The sequence below is a fragment of the Emydura macquarii genome, unplaced genomic scaffold (assembly GCF_026122565.2).
Source record: "Emydura macquarii macquarii isolate MOO-44397 ecotype Brisbane River unplaced genomic scaffold, CSIRO-AGI_Emac_v2 contig_2897, whole genome shotgun sequence".
Taxonomy (NCBI): Eukaryota; Metazoa; Chordata; order Testudines; family Chelidae; genus Emydura; species Emydura macquarii.
The window spans coordinates 42527948-42551126 of record NW_027133034.1 but is presented as its reverse complement, the minus strand read 5'-3'; the positions used below and the strand labels follow the sequence as shown (position 1 = coordinate 42551126).

General features: G+C 39.3%; 1 long non-coding RNA gene across 1 annotated transcript in view; it reads left to right on the top strand.

Annotated features, from left to right (window-relative positions):
* LOC137166944 (uncharacterized) overlaps window positions 1-23179 on the top strand; it is a 48706-nt gene that overhangs the window by 15450 nt on the left and 10077 nt on the right. The window contains exon 2 of the long non-coding RNA XR_010923891.1: window positions 20870-20924. This is a non-coding gene — a long non-coding RNA (uncharacterized lncRNA). The remainder of the gene's footprint in view (window positions 1-20869; window positions 20925-23179) is intronic.

Sequence of the window (23179 nt, the reverse complement as noted above, 5' to 3'; positions counted from 1 at the left end):
TGAGAGTTTGCTAGATTCAGAGACAGATGCCTGGGAGATAGGGACTAGTCTCCTCAACAGGCAACCACACCAGGAGTGACCTCACTGTCTCAAAAAAGCAAAGTCTTTGGATGAGACTGCAAGCAACCTCTGGCCAAAGGGACACAGGGTGGGGACCCAGGTATCAATTTCTTGTTGAATTTTATATTTAAATGTTTGTAAAACAGGGAAGATGATTTTGACTAGTGCAACTGGAGTCAAAGGGCCAATGTTTCCTGGAGGGACTGTTATTGAGGGGACACCAGTGGAATAGTAACTGCAGTGAATTACATTGGAAACAATTCAGCCATATGGACAGAGCATCCATGGGATTTAATGTAGTTCCACGTCTTCAACTTAATTTGCATTCAGCTTCATTCTTTGCTAAAGAAATAATCACCACCTACAACTGCTACATGTGGAGGGAGAATCTTTGGCTCATATCTTTAAGTAACAGCTCTGTTTTGAACTACAAGGCTTATTCTAGTCTCTCTGTAGGTATGTTAGCCACAAGGAATCTGCCCTAGCCTGGGATGGCAGAGAGAGACTGCTTTCTTTCAAGTCACTCCAGGTGCCCAACAGCAATATACAGAATTTGGGTTGGATAGAATACAGAGATTCCACCCTAGGGAGAGGTGGGTAACTACTTACCTTCTATATGATAGCACTTGGATAGATACTTCCCACTAAGGATCTACTAAAGCATCCACAACAACACAGCTTGGCAATGCTACAGAGCTGTTATGGGGTAGGGTATGTGTTGTGGATGTTATTAAGGCTAGAATTTGCCCTTCAGTTCCTGGCTGCAAGGAATCACAAAGCTGTCTGAGATTTGAGCTTGAAACCTTTCATAGTGGCATCTAGTATGACGGCCGTCCCCTTCCCCTTTCTTCACTGAAGTTAGTAACTATTGCAACTAAATTAATTACATTAACTATGTCTTCTGGCTAGTTCTTTAATAAATGTGTCCCTAGACTGGAAGAGGCAAAAAAAAAATAAAAATAAAAATCATTTTTTGACATTTTCATTATTTGATATAAAAGGTCAGTTTTTGCCCAGGGTTGATTTACCAAGTTGGCAATAATCAAAACATGTTTCTTGCTGATAGAAACTTCAATTGTTCATGACAGTGAAGGAAGAACTTCATATCAAGGCCAATAGACAGAGTACACCAAGTGCTGCAGAAAGCTGTTTTACCTACATGAGCCCAATCCAATCTCTCCTATGGGTAGTCCTAAAGCTCTCAAAGGTCCTGAAGCTATCCGGAGGAGGTAGGGGATGAAAGCAATATGTCATAAGGCCAAATTATATTTAGTGGAGGAAACTGGTGATGTCTGACCTTTTATTTTAATGTGGAGTTCTGGTGCAAGACTAAATAATGAGAGGGGTCAGCTTTGTTTGATGTTCCTTATCAAGCTAGAGACAGATGAGTTCACTTGCACCATGTGCAGCTACTCACAGAAATATGCATGCAGATATCCCCTTAGAGAAGATAATGCTGTCTTTGACAGCATTACATCTTCTATAGTCCCCTCTTCAGTGGCTATTGTGCATCAGCCAATGACAGCTTTTCCTCTGCTGGAGATGTGCTACCAGGATATGAATGAGCTAAAGAAGCAGTGAGAATGAGCGGTCCAAAGCCTATATTCTATGCATCTGGTCCTTTCTTTTCCTGCTGGTCCCTATCATCAGTGAGATTGTGAGTGGAGCTAAGCAAATAATGGATTTTTCAGTTTACTGGCAATTCCAAAAAATCCATAAAGAAGTTTAGTTTTACGTTGAACCAAACACAATTTTTCTTTTGAAATTTTAAGTGAATGGACAAGTCAGCTTGAAATGAAACATTTTGTATCATTCTGACTAAAAGCAAAGGTGGACTAGATTCACAAAATATCTTGGGAAATAGCCCTCTCTTGTAACCTTTAGCACAGTGAGTAGGAGGTACTTTATTGGATTGTAGAAGACTGGGGTTCAATTTCATCCTCCGCATGAAGGGGAGAAGGGATTTGAATTTTGGGTCTCCCAGGTTGCAGGAAAGTACCCTAGGCAATGGGATATTCTGGTGTGGGGTTTTCTTAAGGTCTCCTGTTGAAGCTTTTCCACTTTGTATAAATAATTAAATAGTCCTTGGAGCAGGGACTTGAACTTGAGGCTCCTACATTCCAGGTGAGTGCCCACCAGGTTATAGAATCATTCTTACTCTCCTTCCCTGGCTCAATGGCTATCCATTGTCATTCAGAGTTGCAATTTATAATAATTCATAATGCCAATAAACAATATGGTATTCCATAAACATCTGTGGACTTTTCCTGTGGGATTTCTATAAAAAGTAATCCAGTTGTGGTAAAGGCCGCCTCTGGTTTAGAGTTAATTCTGGTGTTAAAATACAGTAGTTGCAATGACACAATAAGCAATTCCCAAATTACAACCATGTGCTGAAAATATTGGACATAACTGTAGTATCTTAGATTCCATTGAAACAATTTGGTAAATGTTGACATTTATAATGATGGCCACAGCATAAGACTTGAGCCAAGTACTATTGTGGTAGTACCTAGAAGCCATCCAAGTCTATCCTATTGTGCAAGGATCCATATCAACAAACAAACTGTGCCCCAGAAGAACAAAAAACAAGAGAGCTCCCTCAGAGAATGTCATTGGAGCTTGTATTCTGCTTCTTTACTCTAGATTTTGAGGAAAATTCCCAAAGTGATATTAATATTTCCTTCAAATTTCTATTACTTCCTCTGGACTATTTGTTCAATTCACTAGATCGTAAAAATCAGGCAGTGGTGACAATAACCTTGATGATAATTGTTATTTATAAATATAAATAGATATGTAGGCCTCTCCAAAACATTTTTTACTATTCCAAGTTTTAGTTAGAAAACAAGTATTTGCCTCAAGGCAGTAGCTGTCATCAGACATCACATGTAGCTGTCAGGCCCACCAGTAATAATCTTCTTTGCATATCTTTAAGAATAAAAACCTTTCTAATTAAACTTCTAAAGCTGCTTATCTTCAAGGCCTGGATGAAGCTGCAGTGGAATATATCATTCTTAGTAACAATGGGTAAAACTGTAATTCCCCGTCTAATACAAATCTAGTTGATTGTAACACATTATGTTCATTAGAAAGTAATAGATTTTTTTCATTGTTTGATTAAAGTAGTTGCTATTTAATCTGGGTTTAGAGACAGCATACTGGCTCATACTTAAAGCAGTGATTGGACTGATGGAGCTTTCTTCTATTGAACCATCTTCTATTCAGCAATACAACTTTATATGCTACTAATCTAACAGATCTGTGAAAGATCAGGGGAAATATATCTTAATTAAACAGTGTAAGGACATCTCAGTAGAAAAATAATAGCTAAGAATAAAGAATTAACACAATTTAGCAATGGATGGTCAGTGGGGTTGGCATGAAAAATTATGGGCAAAGAGTACATGGGTTGAATAGCCAATAAGAATTACAATGTATTTATATGGAATTTGTGTGGGTTAAAAGAAAATATTAATTTTGCAAGCAGTAAATTAACAGCATATGAAGCTTTTTAAATGCATTGGTCAATGAAATAATTTATAAATCCTTTACTCTCAGGATTTTAATCAACAAGTTTTCTACGTCTATGTTAAAAGCAGAAGTGGAAGGGAATGTAAAATGTTCAAAGTTCTAAATATAAACAAAACAAGCAAATGGGCTTGTTGTCTTGGAAAACTCTTTGGGAGACTTTTCACTGGGCTTTGGATCAGATTCTATGTTTTTTGTTTTTAAGCATTTCAAATGGACTCGTGAATCTCCAAGCCAGGCCCTGCATTATAGCTGAACTGTCAGCATGTTATGGACCAACATTGCTGAAAACTCACTTTTGCTCTCTTCTAATACTGCTGCTTCTCTGTGCATGGTTGGGCTCCCTGTGTTGGGTTAAAGAAGCGCTCGGGCTGCTCTGACTTTTGCATAGCAGTGTAGCTGGGGGAGGCACTGTTTGGGCAAGTAGAGAGACATGTAGGGTACTTATTGAGGTACAAACCCACCTACACTGCTATTTCTAGGAGCCTACTGTTCCATTGCAGCAGAGCTGCTGGAGTCTTTCCCCACTGCAAGGAAAGGCTTCAACAGCAGGGAAAGACTCCAGCAGCAGAAAGTTATGTCATTCTAAAGACCCAGACATGAAAGAAGAGTCTGGCTGTATCATCCACTGTCACTGGTGGGAAGAGACCAGAGGCATGTAGCATGAGTGGGATGCTATAGACGAAATGGAGAAGCAGTTCTGCAACATGCTGCATTTCTGAGATCCTGCAGAAATTCACCTATAGATTGTGTAAGGGCTCTGTAGGGCAGTGAGAAAGCAGCTGATGACAGGCCCAGGAGGATAGCTGTTTACCACAGCAATTAGAGCTGAGCACAAGTGATGGAAACATTTTGGGGGACATAGCTGTGTGTAATTGTGTGAGTGTTATGAAGGTTTGTGTGCATGTTTTTGCTAATTCTTTTAATGTAGCCTGAAAAATTAGTCCTCTGTCTATATTTGTTTTTCATTCTACTTCTTTTCCATTTTTCATCCAACTTTTTTCCATTGAATTTTTTTCTCACACTCAGTACACACAGTATCTCCTATGCAGCTCAAAACCCAAAAGAGTTTGAGGCAAACTTTCAAATCCATAAGATTTAAATGGCTTTGAAATTAGGCAAAATGATTTTGTCATTCCTTAAAAGGGAGGAAGGAGGAGTATGAAAGTAGCAAAAATTATATCTAGAAAGATTGAAGGAGGCCTACAGCTTACCCGGAGAAATGGACATTAGAAATAAAAAAGAACAGAAAGAGTATCACTGGGGAAACAAGAGAAACAACAGTAAGAAAACAGGAATTCTTTCCTACGTGTCTTGCAATGAGTCTTTCCCACATGTGCAGGTTCTAACTGATCACCATCTTTGGGGTTGGGAAGGAATTTTCTCTCCAGGTCCGATTGCAGAGATCCTGGAATTTTTTTTTGTTGCCTTCTTCTGCAGCATTGAGCACAGGACACTTGTCAGTTTGAACTACAGTAAATGGTGGATCCTGTGTAAGTTGAAGTCTTTAAATCAAGATTTGAGGACTTCGATAACTCAACCAAAGATTATGGACCTATTGATGGAAAGGGTAGATGAGGTTCTGTGGTCTGTGATTTGCAGGAGGTCAGGCTAAATGATCATGATGGTCCCTACAATGAGTCGAAGTCAGAAATTTAGATTGTGCCAGAAAATAAAGGTCAGAGCTTTTCTGGATTCTCCTGCCACTGCTGTACAGTGCATTCAAAAACAATTCAGTAAAATGAATGTGACATATTTCTCTCATGTCTGGATGTATTAAATTCTTTCTTACATGAGGGAATACACAACAAATTGTAAAAAAAAAAAAAAAAAAAAAAAAAAAAAAAAGAGTAAATTGAAATCAGATTATGCATGATTTTCATCTAAAATATAAAAAAAAATCCCTGATTCTGGCAGAATCAATCCATTGGAGTGTTCATGATGAATGGTTAGAAACATTCAGTGATGCACAAACAAATTCTGGACTCTATCTTTGTACCAATATACTGCTGTACACTGAAGTGGAAATTGTTCACTTGTTTTATTTATATCTTGCTAATACTAGGTTGGTCTTAATTAGGAGGGGAAAAATCTTATACCAATTTTAGCTTCAGAGGGAATCTGTGAAGATTAAGAATATCACACATTGTAAGAAACTCCTCTACAGACCTCACAATGTTATGTGGGCCAGATAATTCTTTACAGACAGTGAAGTCAGTGATGGTCATAATTGCATCTCTACATGACAGTCTCCCAGAGGTTTTGCATTCATGATCTCAGTACTTGCCTCTTTCAAATAATTGAAATACTGTTTCATGATTCATCTGCCTCTACCTGGCCTCAAAGGACTGATAAATTTAGCCAAAATCCACAAACTGTCACACATGGAAGTAGTGCCAGCACTCCTTTGTCATGCTTAGACAAAAATAAGCTCTGGAAAACTTTGCTGGCTCTGAAGGCAAGTTATAAAATATTGCTTGTGACATCATCTGACCTCCATGGACAACCAGTCTTTCAATCCTCTTAATGTTTATTCAGGTAAAACAAACTATGATAAAAAGAGGGTCCAATACGGTGACAAAACATGTTCTTGTTGTCAAACAAGTTATCAGGTGGTTTAATAAGGTAACTGAAAAAGCATTTAACTCTGTAGCTACAATGTCTTTATACTGCTTATTTTATCTGTGAATTATGTCTGCTGCTTCACATTGTATTCTCCACATTTATGGTTATTTCTCCTCCAGATCATACCTAAATAAACTATTAATTGTGTTTTTGTTCTGGTACAATATACTTTATCAGCTTTATCCAAAGCTAATCTTGGTAGTAGAGTGTAGTGGTCTCTTGTGGTAGGAAAGAGAGCCAGGACTTTGTTGTAATAAATACAAAGATTATTATCTATTGAGGATACAGGACACAGACAGACTGTCTTGTTCTTCTTGGCTTGCCTGCTTCCAGACCGACCAATACAGTGTGTGGTGTTTAGTGTCATAATGGATGGTCTCCTTATGGCACTGCCTGGACTAAGCAATATTGGTATGAACTTCTGGCTACTCTAAACATGTAGTTTCATTTTCCGTTCTTTTCTGAGGTTCCACTTTTCAGCCTGTTTGTATCAAAGGCATGATCTTCTTCTATGATGTTAGCCAAGCAATTGCTCCAGTTCAAAAAAGAATGAGTTAAACAGTGTTTAAACATGTTGAATCAGACAATGTGGGGAAGCATTGTTTTCACATTGAAAACATCTTCGGTTATCGTTGGTGTTATTAACAGAACAAACAGTGACAATTCACATTTTCTTCTAGTGGCCACAGAATTGCCTGTGCTAAATAGAGCTGAACAGATATGCTGTCTACAAATGTTGTAGCTTTGTTTCAAAATTACCTTTAGGTCTGTAGTAGCAGCACCATTTGGTGCTGCTGCTGGTTGCCTTTTGAACATAAGCCTTGTCCTTTAATAAAAGTGTTTGTATTTGTGTGTGGGCACAAGTAATTTTTTTATATATGATTTTGTGAAGCTTGTGGGTTTCTTGAAACAAGCAAACTTGGAGCCTTATCTGATATTATACCGAGTGCCCTCACCTTACATTGAAATCAATGAGAGCTTAGGGTGCTCAGCCAGTTGTAGAATCAGGCATTTAGCCAAGTTTGCAACACATACTTCTGTGAATATTCATTTTTTATCCATTTTTAACCCAATCTTCCTGCTCTTTTTTTCTTCTGAACCTTTCTTTCCCCCTTTTTCATTTTCTCCAAATGTAAATATGGACTTAAAAATTAAATCTATGTCCTCAAATAATGTGCATTGGTTTTAGTTATTCATAGGATTTTCTAGGGTATTCATCACCATAGTATCTGAGCACTAGAGATGGTGGGGAATTTTTCAACAAAACAATTTTTCATTGGAAAATGCCAATTCCTCGAAACCAATATGGTTCACAGGAAAGGGTCAATTTCAAAGAATTTTTCATTTGTTTGTTTGCTTGTTCATTTTATGTTTGAAACTGTTGAAATGTTAAATGACTGTGCAAGATCAAATGGTCTATCCTTTCCTGATCAAATAACATGAGTCAGAACAACAGTGAAAATCCAGGCATCCACTCATTTTTTTAACTGTTCAATAACTATTCAAAACAATTAGCAATACAGGACATACACACTTAACAGTAACTACATTGTTATTATTTGATAGATACAGGACACTCAATAACCCAATTTACTGTATTTGTAGGGGCACAAAAATGAATCCTACCCTCCACCCCCAAAACAATAACTTCTATGTGATAATAGAGATCTAGCTGTTGACTTTAAGCCAAAAAGGAACATCATGATGATCTTAGTCCGACCTCTGACACATTGCAGGCCACAGAACCTTGCCTACCCACTGTTTAGCGTGTTGTGGAAGATGTTTTTAGAGTCATACTGCTCAGACACATTGGGATAAATTAATCTGTTATTTATTCACTACACTGCAATTACACAAAGGGCAAAACTGGCTTATAGTTGGTGTTCAGCCAATTAGAATTCTATATCTGGGTTAAATTTTTTTGTGGTGCTAGTTCAAGGTGCCGTGCCAAATAACCAACAGACACAGTTATCCTTTAACATGAAATCAGTGACATTTGAAGTACATTTATGCTTCTGCTGAAAAGAACAGTCAAAACAAATAGACTGAAAGATGTTTCATGATGATGGATGACCACATATAATGTTTTCCTCTAATGTCAAATATCACATAAAGGACAAAGCCATGTAATGCAGGGCCAAGTGTCAAATCAATCTTACTATCACTAAGAATTTGGTTCCCTAAAGGGAAGTGTTAGGGAATGTAGCCCTTCTGAGGCTATTGTATACATGACAATGAAATTAAAGGTTTATCACACACCTGTGAAGGGGCTACAACATGCCACCTAGTCTGTGCCGTAACAGTTTGAAGAATGTCATAGCCTACACTAGATGAGGCACAAGTAAGAAAGTGGATGAGAGAAAAAGGCTGATGCAACATCATTCTTATTTAAATCTAATTCTGGATAATGCCAATGAAAAAGTCTACATTCTGATTTCATTCAAATCCCCACCAGTGATCATGGCCTGAATTTGGATGTGAATCTAAATATTGGAAATCCCACAAGAACAAGTATGCTAACACTATTTCTATGATAGCCCAAATCTGCATATGTCCCCAAGAGGAGGAGGAGTCTGCTTTTACATTGCATAGGTCCAGAGTCTAAGTTCCTACAATGATACCCCACTTCTTCCTTTCCAAAATATCTGGACAAAATACTTCCTTCTTTTGCACCCTGTCATCTTCAATTTACTGAGAAAAAATTAACTTATCTTTAGCAAATGCCATTTTCAGGTACAGAAGTGAGTATTATTTAATATTTTCCTATTTCCAATGTATAGGGTATAGTTTGTATGTGGAATTTATAAGAATAGATAGGATGAAATGTCCTTAGTCATTGAACCTACAAGAGGTATTGCAATTTTAGACTTGTGTGTTGGTAAATAGTGAGGACATCATAGAAGGCCTGAATGTAGTTAATGATCTTGGATTGAATGATCATAATAACATAAGAATGGCCATATTTGGTCAGACCAGTGGTCCATCTAGCCCAGTATCCTGTCTTCTGACAGTAACCAGTGCCATGTGCTTTAGAAGGAATGAACAGAACAGGTAATCATCAAGTGATTCCTCTCCTATCCTCCATTCCCAGCTTCTGGCAAACACAGGCTAGGGACACTTCAGAGCATGGTTTTGCATCCCTGTCCATCCTGGCTAAAGCCGCTGTTGGATCTATCTTCCATGAACTTATCTAGTTCTTTTTGTAACCTTGTTAAAGTCTTGGCCTTCACAACATCCTCTGGCAAACAGTTCCACGGGTTTACAATGTGTTGTGTAAAGAAATCCTTTTGTTTATTTTAAACCTGTTGCCTGTTAATTTCATTTGGAGACCCCTAGTTCTTGTGTTATGAGAAGGAGAAAATAACACTTCCTTATTTACTTTCTCCACACCAATTATCTTTTATAGACCTCTATCATATCCCCCCTTAGTTGTCTCTTTTCCAAGATGAAAAGTCTCAGTTTTATTAATCTCTCCTCATATGGAAGCTGTTCCATACCCCTAATCATTTTTGTTGTCCTTTTCTATAACTTTTCCAATTCCAATATATCTTATTTGAGATGGGGGGGACCAGATCTCCATGTAGTATTCAAGATGTGGGTGTACCATGGATTTATAAAGAGACAATATGATCATTTCTGTCATAATTTTCTGATATTAATGTCACCACATAAATCCATGATGCTTCCATCTCTTGAATAGTGCATGCAGTTCTGATCACCTGATTTCAAAAAAGGATATAGTGGAACTGGATAAGGTTCAGAGAAGGGCAGCAAAGGTGATCAAACATATGAAATGGCTTCTGACGGGTGACTAAAATTAATAGGGCTGTTCATCTTAGAAAAGAGATGACTAATGGGGGCTATGATAGAGGTTTGTAAAATCATGAATTGTGTGGAAAAGATTAATAGAGAAGTGTTATTTACCTTTTTCCACAATACAAAAGCTAGGGGTCACCTGGTGAAATGAATAGGCAGCAGTTTTAATATAAACAAGAGGAAGCATTTTTCACAAAATGCACAATTGACTTCTGTAACTCATTGCCGTGGGATGTTGTGATTGCCTAAAGTATAACTGGGTTCAAAAAAGAACTAGATATATTAATGGAGGCTATTGGGTAAGATGGTCAGGGATGCAATACAATGCTTGGGCATCCCTAGACCTCCAACTGCCAGAAGCCAGCAGGGAAGATAGAATGGATCACTGCAACTGCCCTGTTCTATACACTCCCCGTGAATCTGTGTACTAGCTACTGTTGGTATCCGGATACTAGGCTAGATGGACCATTTGTTTGACCCAGTATAGGAGTTCTTATGTTCTTAGGTTGTGCTGAAATAATATTTGACTAGTGGAGTTCCTCAAGGGTCAGTCTTGGGACTGACCTTATTTAATATTTTTATTATTGGCCCTTGCAAAAAAGGTAGGAGTGTGGTAATGAAATTTGCTAATGATAGAAAGTTGGGAGGCATTGTCAACACAGAGAAGGATTGAAATATTATACAGGAAGATCTAAATGACCTTGAAGACTGGAGTGAGACAAATGGGATGAAATTCAATAGTATAAAGTGCGAGGTCATGCATTTAGAGCCTAATAATAAGAATTTCTGGATATACTAGGGGCCCATCAGTTGGAAGCTACAGAAGAGGAGAGAGACCTGGATGTGTAGATCGATCACAGGATGACTATGAACCACCAATGTGGTGTGACTGCAAAAAAGGAAAATGCTATCTAGGGTGTATCAAATGAGGCATTTCCAGTAAAGAGAGAAATATTAATTGTACAAGGCACTGGTAAGATCTCATTTGGAATACTGTGTACAGTTCTGGTCACTTGTGTTTTGAGAGAGATTAATTCAAACTGGAACAATTCCAGAGAAGATCTGTTAGGATGATCAAGGGAATGGAGCACCTATCCTATGAGAGGAGACAAAAAGATTTTGGCTTGTTTAATCTAGCAGTGAGAGAGGATATGATTTCTCTCTGTAAATACATGGCGGGGGCTAAACACCAGGGAGAGTGAAGGGCTATGTAAGCTAAAGGATAATGTCGGCACAAGAACAAATAGGTATAAACTGGCCATGAACAAATTCATGCTGGAAATTAGAAAAAGGTTTCTAATCATCAGAGAACCGCCAGAGGACTGAGGTTTTGGAACAGCCTCCCAGTAGGAGTTGTTGGGGCAACTTAATTAGTTTTAAGACATAGCTGCACAAATGTATGAGTGCAGTTGTATGATTGAAATGCTTGTAATAGTGGGGAACAGGGCTCAGCAGACCTGAGGGTTCCTTCTGTTTAATGTCTGGCTTGCTTAAAATCTTATGCTTCAGGGCTTCAGCTGGTCACTTGCAGCAGTCAGGAAGGGATTTCCCCCGAATGTATTCTTTTTTCTCATTCCTCTGAATCATCAGAGATGGTCATAGCTGGAGATGGGATGAATCAGCACTCTGAAATAGTACAGAACATTCTGTCAGGTTCTTAGCTGGCTTACATACTCAAGGTCTAACTGATAGCCGTAGGTGGTGTCGGGAATGAATTTTGCCCCAGATCGGAATGACAGTAACCTTGGGGTTTTATTTGTCTTCCTTTGCGGTTTTGGGGGATGAGTTACTTGCCAGGATCATCTGGGTATATTTCAGTTAATAAATTCCCTGCCATTGCAGGAGATTTGGGCATTTGTATGCCTCTGTCTCTCCTGTGGCACATATTAGTTTAGTTTTCTGAGAGCTGTATTACTTTGGTCAACAATTTCAGTTATTGGGTTTAGTGTGTTGTTGCCAGGTGGTCCTGATGGCTGGTGATATACAGGAGGTCAGATCAGATGATCTGGTGGTCCCTTCTGTCTTTGAATTCCATGACTCCATGAGCTGATATATTTAGTGATTTTTAGATAACCTGAGCTTTTTCCATCTAAAAACAAGACATCTAAAATCAAATGTTCATATTCTCTCCCCAAATATATATTTCTGATTTGACCAAATAAGTAGAATAATTCAATAGAACTCTTCTTCTGAATCTACATAACAAAAACCAGATGCCCTCTTTGTTCTCCCCATCATTTATTGTGGCAAACACTGCCCTGCTCATTTTCATCAGTGATAGTGTAAGTTATGACTGAACAATTATGTACATAATTTCACACTTAAACCATCTTTCAGTGCCAGATCAAATAAACTTTTCCTTTTTTTATACAGTATATATTATGAAGAATAAGACCACTCTTTAAGAGAGTGGTTGTGAAAATAAAATGTACATTATTATTCAATGAGCTATACAAATGGCTTCTAAAGTATACAAGGTAATAGAATGGCTTATTGTTAATAGAAAATGTGTTAAGCGCAGAGATTTATTTATGTATGAAATCAATGTCTATTTTTCCCCAGTAATAGCTTCCTTTTGTAATAGATGTGCAATGTATACTTAATGAATCTTCATAAATTAAGCTGGAATTTTCAAAGTGGCCTAAGGGAGACAAAAACCGAAATCCAAAAGAGAGTCAGTGAGCAAGCTAGCAAGGGACGTGAAGGGGAACAAGAAGGGTTTCTACAGGTATGTTACCAACAAGAGGAAGATTAGGGAAAGTGTGGGCCCCTTACAGAATGGGGGAGGCAACCTAGTGACAGAGGATATGGAGAAAGCTGAGGTACTCAATGCCTTTTTTGCCTCTGTCTTCACAGACAAGGTCAGCTCCCAGACTGCTTCACTGGGTGGCATAGAATGGGAAGGAGGTGAACATCCCGCAGTGAGAAAGGAACAGGTCCAAGACTATTTAGAAAGATTGGACATACACAAGTCCATGTGGCCAGATGCAATGCACCCGAGGGTGCTGGGGGAGTTGGCTGATGTGATTTCAGAACCATTGGCTATTATCTTTGAAAGCTCGTGGCAATTGGGGGAGGTCCCTGATGACTGGAAAAAAGCAAATATAGTGCCCATTTTCAAGAAAGGGAGGAAAGAGGATCCGGGGAACTACAGACCGGTCAGCCTCACCTCAATACTTGGAAAAATCATGAAGCAGGTCCTCAAGGAATCCATTTTAAGGCACTTGGAAGAGAGGAAGGTGATCAGGAACAGTCAACACGGATTCATCAAGGGAAAGTCATGCCTGACCAACCTGATTGCTATGAAGAGGTGACTGGCTCTGTGGATGTGGGGAAAGCAGTGGACGTGATATACCTTGACTTTAGCAAAGCTTTTGATACAGTCTCACAGTATTCTTATCAGCAAGTTAAGGAAGTATGGGTTGGATGAATGGATTATAAAATGGATAGAGAACTGGCTAGAGCATAGGGCTCAATGAGTAGTGATCAATGGCTCCATGTCTAGCTGGCAGCCGATCACAAGTGGAGTACCCCAGGGGTCGGTCCTGGGGCCAGTTTTGTTCAACATCTTCATCAATGATCTAGAGGATGGGGTAGATTGCACCCTCAGCAAGTTTGCAGATGACACTTAGCTAGGGGGAGTGGTAGATACCCTGGAAGGTAGGGATAGGATACAGAAGGACCTAAACAAACTGGAGGATTGGGCCAAAAGAAATCTGATGAGGTTCAACAAGGACAAGTGCAGAGTCTGCACCTAGGATGGAAGAATCCCATGCACAGCTACAGACTGGGGACCGACGAGCTAGCCAGGAGTTCTGCAGAAAAGAACCTGGGGGTAACAGTGGATAAGAAGCTGGATATGAGTCAGCAGTGTGCCCTGGTTGTCAAGAAGGCTATTAGCATATTGGGCTGCATTATTAGGAGCATTGCCAGCAGATCGCGGGAAGTGATTATTCCCCTCTACTTGGCATTGGTGGGGCCGCATTTGGAGTATTGTGTCCAGTTTTGGGCCCCCCTACAAAAAGGATGTGGAGAAGTTGGAGAGAGTCTAGCAGAGGGCAGCAAAAATGATTAGGGGGCTGGAGCACAAGACTTATGAGGAGAGGCTCAGTCTACAGAAGAAAAGAATGAGGGGGGATTAGATAGCAGCCTTTAACTACCTGAAAGGGGTTCCAGGGAGGATGGAGCTAGGCTGTTCTCAGTGGTGGCAGATAACAGAACAAGGAGCAACGGTCTCAAGTTGCAGGGGGGAAGGTCTAGGTTGGATATTAGGAAAACGTTTTTCACTGGGAGGGTGGTGAAGCACTGGAATGAGTTACCTAGGGAGGTGATGGAATCTCCACCTTTAGAGGTTTTTAAGCTGCGGCTTTACAAAACCCTCGCTGGTATTATTTAACTGAGGTTAGTCCTGCTCTGAGCAGGGGGTTGGACTAGATGACCTCCTGAGGTCCCTTCCAACTCTATGATTCTATGATAAAGTTGAAATGAAATGTTCTGACTTTAACATGTTTCAGTCATTTTGAAAAGTACTCTTTTAATAAGGTTGTTTAAATTTTTCCAAAATAAAATATTTCATAAATTTTGTTGCCCAGTAAATTTAAACATGCCAGTGGTTTTGTTTTGAGTCAGAATGAAAACAAGTTTCAGGATGTTGAAGTGTGCCATGGGAGAATGGAAATTCCATTTTCTGACCAACTCTATGTGGGATTTTTTTGAGTGTGGGAGCATTTTAAAAGGCAGACATTTCAGTTATAGGTCAGACATTTTTCTGTCATTTCTTTTCCACAAATTAAAGGCCAACTTCTTAAGGACTACTATAATAACTCTATTTACAGGTATGACCATGAATAATTATCCTTACATGTGCTTTGACACCAGTATGAGACCTTAGACTGAAATGCAGACAGAATAAAATATGCACGTTTATTTTATTTGAGAAATAAATAGTATCTCTGAAGTCCTCTATGTGCCTCTGAGGAAGTTCTTATCTTTCCACAGAGGACATCTCTGTGTCTACATTCTAGCCTGGAAAAAGAAACCTGTGTCCTCATTAGGAAAACCTCTGTTCTCTTGCACCTCACTTCTGTAGCTAGTTGCCAGAGATGATGTTAGGACCCCCCCAAAAACGTAGGTTATCACATAAATTACACTGTCAAATCTCCTTTCAAAGTGATCAGTATTTAAACAAACATTTGCTGTCATAAATCTTATCAAAGAAATCATTCTTAATCCTAAATACTATTGAAAAGCTAATTGAAATCCTTAATTAAATCAACTGAGATGCAATTAAGTTATCAATCAATTATGATGACAGATAAACACAGTATTGTACCTATCATCTCTTCTTGACTGAGGTACATAGTTTATTTTACATTCAACTTGCCTCATCTCGCATATCACTGTTTCTCTGCTTACAGAAATCTTTGTACTTGTTAAAGATGAGTGACCCAATTTCAAAGCAATCTCTTCTATATTTGGTGGTGTACCTTTCATTTTGCATGCAAATAACCACTGTCATTAAGTTGTGCTTGAGAATTTCAGAACTATGTTCAGATAACACCTTTAATCATCTGGACCAACATCTGTGGAAGTCAGGAAATATACGTTTGGATTAAAAGTGGTTGTTCCTTTGATTAAAGAAATTGGATCCCATCTCTCATTACAAAACTATCCAGTGGATGGGTTTTTGTTTCTGTGTGGGTGTTAGTTAGTTTTAGGGCTTTTTTCAGTTTAACTTCTGAAATATATAACCTTAAAAAGCAGCTACAGTGAAAGAATACATTTAATTATTCAACTTTCGGAAACTTTTGCTGCAGTGCAATGATGAATCGAAGAGGGTGGCAGGAATACTTCAATTATTTCATCTGTCTCAACTTTATATAAAACATATAGCTTACCTAGGCCCTAATCCTGCAAAGTTCCAAGTACTACGTGTGAAATGTTCCACATCTTCAGGTTTCACTGGGAATTGAGGTCCCACAACATTATCACAGAAGTTCTCAGGATCATATAGAATTTTGCTCTTAGTACACTAAACTTATATGAAAAGCTTTATCTTATTATAAGGCTTTGACTTGCTCAGAGAAGAAGTGGGTTCTAATGATTTGCCAAAGCTGTTTCTTGTCCCTCCTTCCCTTCAGCACGTTTTTCTAATCATTTGTATTCATTCAGCTTTTAATAACAAACACTAACACAAAGCAGAAAAACACATTTCCAGCACTTAGGACACATACAGACGTTACATATCCACTTTTTCGACTTTGAATTGTTTTTTGTCCAAATCAGTGTGCTCCAGTACAAGCCCCTGAAGCATTCATAAGGTCCCATCCAGGCCATTCTCAAAAAGGTATGGTTTTTTTGGTTGGTTTTTTTTTTCCCCATGATGTTGTTCTTCTGTTAAGCAATTGATATTCCCTAACTCAACTGTCCTATTCCATAATCAGGGGCTAGTTCTTTTCTCTTAAGATACATGCCTTCAATATGATGATCACCTTCCTATCTGTCTACTCTGTGTCAAATTTCTCCACTTCAGTCTCTTTCTGCTGTGACAGGGCCAGACCTGATGGCTACTGGAGAGTAGTAGAGGGGATCTATATTAGCCACAGAATTAACAAATTCCTGTTCCCTGGGTGATCCAGCTGGGGCTACTCCGGGGCAATTAGGCCAGCTGAGGCTAATCAAGGAGCTTGCCCCAGCAGTTAAAAGCCTCCCTGTCAGGCAGACGGGGGCAGCTGGAAGGGAGTTAGGAGAAGAAGTAAAGCAGAGCGGAGGAGTGCTGCTACAGGACTTGGAGCAACCACTGCCACATACTACAACCCCAAAGGTACCAGAGACAAGAGGGGGTACCTGTCTGGCTACGGCCAGGGACCCAAGGCACAGGCCTGAGGAAGAGCTCCTCCCCACCCAGTTCCAGGAAGCAGACTGCGAGCAGTGGGGCCAAGGACAGGCAACCCAGGGAAGGGAGTAAGTCATGAACTGGGCAGTTTGAAGACTACTCCACACGGGGTCCCTGGGTCGGGGCCTGGGGCAGAGGGCGGGACCAGGCCCATCATAGCCATAGCCGAAGAGGGCACAGTACCCATGAAAGGGCTGAACAAGCCGCCCTCGCCACACTGCATAAAGTTCAAGCTCCTCACCCTCACTGCTCAGGCTCTAAAACATTAGCTAAGTCCTTGCCTACATATCAATATTTATTTCTGATAAAGTGCTTTGTGTCCCCTCTGTCAAATGTCTGCACTTTAGCTCTTCCCAAAGTTGGGCTGAATCTATCTTTAAGACATGAGTGGTTTATATGCTTTCCCTCTTGTTAATTCTTAAATGGTACATGAATCAGCCCTGTTGGGTCATCACATTTTCCCTTAGGCTAAAATCCTAGTCCACTCCCTAGTCCATGTAGTGTTCCTAGCAAAGGGAGTGGGAAAAGGATAAGGGAAAGTCAAGTATCTGAAGTACCCTACATCATGCACTTAGGGCCAAATTCAACTCCAGACTTTTCAGTTTGTTTAATAGAAGTTGGGTTTGGCGCTTACTGTCCTCACTTGGAGAAGGGATTAATGACAATACGATGATCTCTAAATCCATGTAGCAGTAGCTTCCCCAATCCTTATAGGAGACACTCTTGAGGGGTTTATAATTTAGTTACACACCTAAATCCACAATTTTGAAATATTTTCTCCCAATTCCTCCCAAATATGAGCTGTGATATAAAAAGAATACTCTATTTTTGAACGCAGCAGCTCAAGATGATCACCAGTTCCATGGGACCAGGCCAGTTTGAAATACTTTGTGATGCAAATACATATGTTGCGTCATTACTCCTCTCTGTCTTCCTCTTCTAGTCTATGGAGCAGACAGAGAGTCAGAAATATAGAGCAATCTATTCTTTATATTATATTCTGATAATAAAATAATAATAATAAATTAATAATAATTATTTATGAGTTGTATTGTGGTAGGGTCCCAGCAAGTTTGAGGTCCCAAAGTATCTGCTCATTGTAGCACAGGAAGACAGAGTGGATAGAAAGTGCAGTATACAAGCACATGTCTATGCACCAAAACAAAGTTGTTTTTGTAGGACCAATTCTAGGTCAGTTCGCTCTAAAACATCTTGTTAAGTAATAGGGCTGCCTGGAAGATATGAATTCTGCTTCTTGGGAAAAAAAATTGAGGTTTTGGAATTTGTTTTCATTCTGCATCAGAATGAAACAGATCTTGTGAAAAGTTTTATGGAGGTGAAGAGCAAGATCCATCCCCACAATAGTTCAGTGGTACTCATCTGAAATGTGGGAGACCGTGTTTCAAGTCTCGACTCCAAACTGAGCAGAACATGGACTTGAACCTGGGGGGTTCCATATCCAAGGTGAGTGCCCTGTCCACCAGGCTATAGAGTCAGTTTTGAGCTAGTCTACTTTATATAAATAACACACTATTTATTGGGACACAAAGCGAGCATCCCTATAGTCAGGGATACCTAAGTTCAAGTTTGCTTGTTTGGAACAAGTCCTTGAAACTAGGTTGTTGCATCCTAGGGGAGTGCCCTAACTTCTGGGCTATTCTGAATTCCCTCACTGTTGCTTTCTCATTCTGACCCTAAATGCTATCCTGAACCTGAAAAATCTTTCCCAATGAAAGTTTGTCAAAGCCAATACATTGTGGTTGTGATGAAAAAAATGTTTCTTCTTTATCATCATCATCATCATCACCACCACCACAAAAAAAAAAAAAAAAAAAAAAAAAAAAATCATGACCAGCTCCAATGTTGGTATTCTGATTTATTACGTATTAGTAGAGTATTGATTTCAAGAGTAGAAGAAAACTGGAGTTGTCTTTTTTTGTCCTTGCAATAGCTGTATGACATCATCTGGCACACTGATGACACGAGATGTCAAAAATTCTTCCTAGATGAGCTGACATGGCATATGAGCTGATGCTCTAAGGCAGATGTTTCAGGTGGCTCTGGGCTACAACATCAGCACCTGGAGATTCCAGAACAATGGAATCCTGCAAGGCTTGATACTGGCATTAACTTTATTTAATGTATTCCCTAATGACCCGTCGAACACCATCTTCAGGTTGTTCTTGAATGCCAACACTACCTGCTTGGCCTCAAGGGACCATGACATCCAAAATATTGAAGAGAACAGGGACAGTGATATGGCTGCCATAGGTGACTATTGCAAGAAAGGGAGACTGGAACCAAGTTCATCAAAGACCATGTCAACATGCTTCCACTTATACCATGCTCAGAACCAATCTGAGCTTAACACCTTTTGAATGGTCAGCAATTGGCACACGATCCAAAGATAAAGTATCTGGGGGTCACCCTGGATCGCACACTCACATATAAATGTCATCTCACTAAAAGAACCCAAAAGATCAAAAGCAGAAAATGTCTCCTAAACAAACTGATAGGGGCCACCTGGGAAGCATAGTCAGTTGGTGAATACAGTGCCCCAGTTTAGTTAAAGTCAGCCCACACTAAGCTAGTAGAGAAACAGCTTGATCTGATCATGAGATTTATCACAGGCATATTGAAGCCAACATATCTTGTGTGAACACCAGTCCTAGCCAATATACTTCCACCTAACATCTGGTATCAGAATGCACCCAACTAACTGACCACTAAGGTACATCAAATGTCACACTTGACACTGTTCAGAGATTTATAGGATCTACCCTGCCACCAACTGTGTTGCAGAAATCCTATGTGGAAAGTTCTGCACATTTTCCATCCATCTGATAATATAAGATCATTGTGCTGAACAGAATGCCAGGCATTCTGCCGCTACCAAGAACTCTCAGACCATCATCAGGCTAGTCTGATGCTGGCAGACCAAATGCCAGCTCATGCCAAGGCCCCAGGCCTTACTAAACACTTATAAATGCATAATTGAAACCAGTCTTGTTTACTTGTGTTAGCATTAGCAAAATAATAGATACTAAGTTGATAAGAATGTGTTTAGATTTTATAAAATGCTTGTAGGATGCTGTATGAATTGATTTCACTTATAATCTTTGTAGCCCATGATATAAAGTTATATTCAGTGTTTGCATAGTAAACCTCTGTAATTGTGTAACTCAACAAACAAGAAAAGTATTGATTAAGACAAGCGTGCCCAACCTATGGCCCACAGGCCATTCAGAGCCCATCAGAGCATTTCATAAGGCTTCAATGCAATATACTAATGGCCGATTCATTAGCATTTTGTCATGTTTACATCATTTTAGCTTACATGAAGTGTGTAAATAGACAGTAATGTACATAGGTTGTTTCTATCTAAATACACATGAAACAAGCTGAACTTAAAATATAAATCAATATAGGTGACTTTAAATCTTACTAAAATATGTAGAATCTGTTTGGCCCACCAGTGTTGTGCTCAGGTTAATGCGGCCCTCCTGTGTAATAGGTTGGGCACCACTGGATTAAGATAGTGTTTAAGAAGTCCCATTGAAGGCAAATTATGTTTGTGTAGCATCAAAGACAGAGACTTCGCTGATTGCATTCTTAACTTCCTCCAGGACCTACATATAAACTCATCCCATTGATTTTGGACTGTGGAGTGGAAGGGATAAAAACCCCTAACAAGTCAAAACTAAACCTCTTTCATGCTTCCTGCATTCTGAGGAACAAGGACTCCTAAAAATAAATACAGATATCCTATGCAGCTTAGCATAGGTTAGCCCTGAAAAGACATTGAATGCTGACAGTTTACTACATATCTTCACTTTTGAAATGATTTACTGAACTGACTTGTGTGTATACGTTGCCTGCTTTAACCTGTAAATAATGCTCATTTCTTTTTTCTAAGTTAATAAACCTGTTTGTTTATTACAGGATTGGCTACCAGCATTGTCTTTTGTGTGAGATACAAGGTACAAATTGATCTGGGGTAAGTGACTGATTGCTTGGGACTGGAAACAATTTGAATATTTTGTGATTTTTTTTTTTTTGGTGTACGTGACCATTTATCACCTAGTCCAGCTTGCCTCCAGATAGACTGGAGTGTCTAACATGATTGTCTGTAACTACATTACAAGACTATTGTAGTACTTTGGGAGTTCACATTTTGTACTGGGTTCCTGAAATCTAGTTACAGAACATACCACCAGTTTGAGGTGTCTGCCCTGCTTTTTGACAATCTGCCCTGAGACTTGCACTCTCGGTCACAAGCCACTCCAGACAGCATGACAGCTGGATGAATGGCTATCTGGTTTTGGGCTCCTTGTCCACCTCTGAAGCCTGAGTAACAGGTTCAGGTGTGGCACAGTTCACTGTATCAAGTCTGACCATGCCAGGGGTATCCAAGACAGTCCATTGTGCATCTCTGGTTCTGTGGATGATGCTGCACACATGCTGGATCATTGTTCTTTTCGTGCTGGACTTCCTGAAGGTCTTCTCATGCTGAACACTGCCAATTCAGAGGCCATTGGCTGGCTCAAAACTATTTACCTGGTTTTGTTTTGTTTTGTTTTCTAAACCTTAATCACATACAATCACCATATATATATATCTATATATAGTTACATATAGTTAGAATATCTACTTCAATTGGTTCAAAGATTTTGTAATATAGAGGCAATTCAAAATTAATCACAAAGCACACTAAAAAGTATTTTTTGTACTTTTTTTTTTGTTAGAGTATAGTGCTCTGAAGAAACTATCTTGAATGCACAGCCTTGGCATTATTGATCTTGACAGGTCCTAGGAGGGTGTAAGAAGAGAACACTAATTCCTCAGTGGTATAAGCTGATTATGTTCAGTTAAGTCAGCATTTAAGGATCACTTATAATCACATTTGGAGGTGATTCTCATACAACTGTTGGCAAAGCCTTTTCTCAACCCTGTGCTGCTTGTGCTTAAGGTGGAGGTAGTTTCACACTCGGAGAAAATTTTGTCAGCTGAACCAAAATTGGTAATTCATAATGGAAGGAAACATTCACAGAGCATACCCAGACCCAATGGTATCCCAGGGCAACTCTTTAGGGCATTAGGATTTTGTGAGTTCCAGATAAACAAATCTGACAGAAAATGTCCTTGGAGGAAGTTGAGTTCATCTTTAAAAATTATATGTTTTATATGAAATTGTACTTCCCCTTGGAAATTAGAACAATAGTGTTGTCTTCTGAAGTGCCATTTATTGGGGGGAGAAATACAAATAAAGATACTCAAACTTTACAACAGATTTTAGCAACGATAAACAAGTCAGAATAGTTTTAGTAGCCTAGTGGCAGCTTTGATATGGGGTACCTGCAGCACTGTCCCCTCCAAGAAGCCGCACCAACATTAAAATAAAATAAATGAACTTTCATCTGGGTTCCTAAATATTGTAATTGTACAGGTGTAAGATTCAGTGTGAGACAATTTCTGTACTGCGATTATGTACGTTCCAGTAGTAAAAACACTTCACTATGAGAGCTGCACTTAGTAAACACTCCTTACATTAAAGGCACTTTTTCAGATGTTCTCTAAGGCCTCCGTTGAGGCTTTCCTGCTTCATAGGCTGATGTTATGGTTGTTACTATGCATGTTGGGGAAAGCTTGAGGGGTTGTACAGCAGTGAGACTTCTGGGGCTTCTGAATGATTTAACAGTGATCCTTCTGGTAGCCCTTAAAGAAATAGACATACTAGATTATGAACTACTTCACCCTTTTAAATGTGCATCATGTGCCTCATGTGTTAGGCCTCCTATTCTGGACAGTTGATAACTGGATGAAGCCATGTCTTCAGCGTGCCTTTCCATCTCACTTCTGTGGTGCCTTGCACCACCATCACCAAATTCTCTGGTGCCTTGCACTAAAGCAGAGCAAGGACTACTATTATGTCTGTCTGATCCTCTCCACCATTCTGTAAGGGATTTAGAAGGATCCTGGCACCCTAGAACAGGTCATGATCGAGAAATAGGGGGAGTCAAATAAATTTATTGTTGAAATGATGTTCGTGTGTCAGGAAGGTCAGAAATTAAAACATCCAGAATATACTAGTCTTTATAGAAGAATAACTTGGGTGAAGTATGATTTTTTTTGTTTTTGTTTTTTAACTGCTTCACCTTTTGACACAACATTCATGATGTCAACATATGAAAGAGTGTCTTAATCTTTCACTTTGATAGAACTGAGAGATATGACTGAAAAGCTGGAGTAGTG